Source organism: Xenopus laevis, chromosome 9_10L (genome assembly GCF_017654675.1).
Source record: "Xenopus laevis strain J_2021 chromosome 9_10L, Xenopus_laevis_v10.1, whole genome shotgun sequence".
NCBI lineage: Eukaryota > Metazoa > Chordata > Amphibia > Anura > Pipidae > Xenopus > Xenopus laevis.
The window spans coordinates 110,867,092-110,870,872 of NC_054387.1; positions in this window are offsets into that span (position 1 = coordinate 110,867,092).

Genomic DNA, 3,781 nt, shown 5'->3' on the forward strand with positions numbered 1-3,781 from the left:
AATATGCTTACTTCATTCTGCCTTAAAGCTACCAGGAGGCTCAGTATCTACCTTGTTTCCTATGTATCACCTTCTGTAATGATGTTGGTCCCAGGTTGATGACTTTCCAGGTATTGGACCCACGGATACCACTCCAACTCCCCCTCGTAGCTCCTATCCAAGAGTTTGTCTCTGATTAATTCCATCGCCCTAATCCAGTATATATACTGGAGAGGGTTTGATATATATATATATATATATATATATATATATCAGTTTGTGTCGCCCTGGGATTTGTGATTGTTTCCAATTTGCTGCTAGTAGAGATCTTGCTGCTGTTACGATGTGTGTGGATATTTTAAGTATTTTCTTAGAGTTTTTGGTTCTGATTTTCATGCCTAAAAGAAACGTGTGTGGGGCTGCCTGAATGGTACAGAGATACTGAACCGAATCTGAATCCTAATTAATGCAATTAGGGGTGGAAAGGGGAAAACATTGTTTTGTGACAAAAAGTCACACAATTTCCCTCCCCACCCCTAATTTGCATATGCAAATTAGGATTCGGATTTGGTTCGGCCAGGCAGAAGGATTCAGCCGAATCCGAATCCAGCTGAAAAAGTCCAAAACCTGGCCAAATCCCGAACCAAATCCTGGATTCGGTGCATCCCTACCTTTAACCTTTCAGTATTTTAGAAAGGCACTGGCAGCAAACTTTTGGACATTTGGTTGACATATACCTTTGTGGTCCAATATGGCTTCAGCAACTGCAGTCAGGAAAGTCGGTAATCCATCCGACAACCCAAGGGCTTTAAGAATTGGATGCCCATACTGATGCTACTTTCTCCACCTTAAAGCAAATTGCACACATAAACATAAACCATTAAGATAATATCCCTAAGTGATAATGTATCTGAAAGTATGGTTAGAAACATTTCTAGAAACTGCTAAGAAACGTATTTGAGTATGGAATTTATTATTTTGTTTTATATACCTTTACCTCCAAACTCTACCTTTTTAATAAAAACATATTTAAAAAAAAAAACATAAACCATTATAAGAACATTAAGAAGCCGAGTAATGTAACTGCAAATCTTTCCCTCTACTGGAACTTTATTGTTGAATTATTATTGGTGAAAGGCATTGATAAAGCACAGTGCATTGCCCAGCTCCACAGGTGTTTATCAGTAGTCTTGTGTTGCCCCCTTGTGCCTGTGTGTGGGTACTGTATTCTTACTGTATCTAACTGCTCTCTACATAGTAACATAGTAACATAGTAAGTAAGGTTGAAAAAATACACATGTCCATCGAGTTCAACCTTTTTTATTTATTTTTTTATTTTTTTTATTTAACTACCTATCTGCCAGTTGATCCAGAGGAAGGCAAAAAAAAAACCCATCTGAAGCCTCTCCAATTTGCCTTAGAGGGGGAAAAATTCCTTCTCACTACAGGTATAGGATCCGTTATCCAGAATGTTATGAATTATGGAACGAACATCTCCCAAAGACTCTATTATAATCCAGATTTGTAAAAATTTCCTTTTTCTCTTTAATAATAAAACAGTAGCTTGTATTTGATCCAAACTAAAATATAATTAATTAAATTAATTTAGAGAAGCTTGTTTTATCTATCCTACACACTATATGCCATTGCCACCTGCAAAATGCCATATATTCGGCCCTTTGCTGACTCCTGATCTTGCCCAACCCCACACCTTGTGTATTGCATCTCTTAGATGTAAGAGATCAAAGCCTCCTTTTTGATCTTAAAGGAGAAGGAAAGCCCCAGGGCGCAAAACCCCTCCCCCCCTCCCGTGTATTGCCCCCCCTCCCTCCTCCCCCCTGGCCTACCCCTCCCGCTGGGCAAATGCCCCTAACTTGTTACTCACCCCTCTGCGCAGGTCCTGTCCACGGAGTTCACAGTCGCCATCTTCTCCCACGCGCGTCTTCTTCCTGCTCTGACCGGCGTCTTCTGGCGCATGCGCAGTAGGAACAGGTACCGGTACAGCTCTATTGCGCATGCGCCGAATGTCACGAAGTGAAATCGGAAAACTTCGTGACATTCGGCGACTAGGGTAATTTGCTAGGGTTGCTAGGGTAATTTGGACCTTAGCAACCAGATGGCTGAAATGGCAAACTGGAGAGCTGCTGAATAAAAACCTAAATAATAAAAAATGAAAACCAATTGCAAACTGTCTCAGAATATCACTGTCTACATAATACTAAAAGTTAATTTAATTTTGAACAACCCCCTTCTGATCCTTTCCAGCTTTCAAATGGGGGTCACTGACCCCATCTAACAAATGCTCTGTAAGGCTACAAATCTATTGTTATTGTTAGTTTTTATTACTCAACTTTCTATTCAGGCCTCTCCCGTTCCAGTCTCTTATTCAAATCACTACATGGTTGCTAGGGCAATTTGGCTGAAATGACAAACTGGAGAACTGCTGAATAAAAAGTGAATAAATCAAAAACCACAAATAGTAAAAAACGAAAACCAATTGCAGATTGTCTCAGAATATTGCTCTCTACCTCTTACTAAAAGTTAATTTAATGTCAAACCCTTTAAGATATTTACTTTAGACACAATAAAACAAAAAGATACATAATAATCCACCATTTCTATAATAGTCTTTCTCATCATGAGGCACGGCCTAAGCATGGCACATTATACTACATTTTAAGCCCTGTATGACGTGCTGACTCTAGAGCAAAATGTGCCTGAGCCAAGATCATTATTCCAGACCCAGCAGCATGTCTAATGGCACTTTGTCAGGGTTGCCAGGTCTAATTTTCCAAACCAGCCAAAGTCGGCTACAAAACCAGCCCAAAACTAGCCAAGAGGCACTTCAAAAGTAGCCCAAAAATAGCAAAATAGGTGGGGTGAAAAAAAGTCTGAAAATAAATGAATATATGTGAAAATATGCCTTTTTCAAGTTTTCACTTTCGCAAATTTTTCCATGAAGTAAAATGGGACAGATTCGCCCGTCACCAGGGGGAAACTACAGAGGGAGGCCCAGGAGGTATAGGGGCCCCATTCGGCCTAATACATATACAATTTCGATAAATATTGGTAAAACAGATCAACTTCTAGACATTTTGGGGCCAGCAGATTTTTGCCCCAAAACTAGTTAAAAACGAGGAAAGTCACCGGAAAACGTGAGAATGCTTAAGAGTGACGGGAGACTGGGGTACAGATAGGGTTGCCACCTTTTGTATAAATTTTTTCCGGCTGGTGGGGGGCGGGTACAAAAAGGGCGTGGTGTGACATCAAAGGGGCGGGGTTGTGACGCAAAGGGGACAAAAACCGAAGGACAAGCTAAGTTTACAGGGGATTGAGGGCGGGCCAAGGGGATCTTTTAAAGGGTATTACAAATTTACCGGCAGCTACATTGCCGGTAAATTTGTAATACCGGCCTTGGCAGGTGTTTTACCGGTAAAATACCGGCCGGGTGGCAACCCTAGGTACAGAGCCCAAAATCTGGTAACTCCCGACTTCTACACAAGTCAGTCCCATTGCATGCTGGGTATTGTAGTCTTACATTAAACTTGGCAAATTGTTAAACAAAAACTACATTACCCAACATGCATTGGGAGACACAGGCTTGGCACAATAGGGCAAGAAACAAACTTTGGCTGGTTTCCAAACAACAAACTTGTAGCCCAAATCCATACCTTGGCTAGTTTGTACTTTTAAAACCAGCATGGGCTTTAACTTAGTAGCCTAATTTGACTGGAAAAACCACCGAACTGGCAAACCTGCCCTGTTATTAATTCTTCACTGTAATCATTGCCCTGGAACGCAG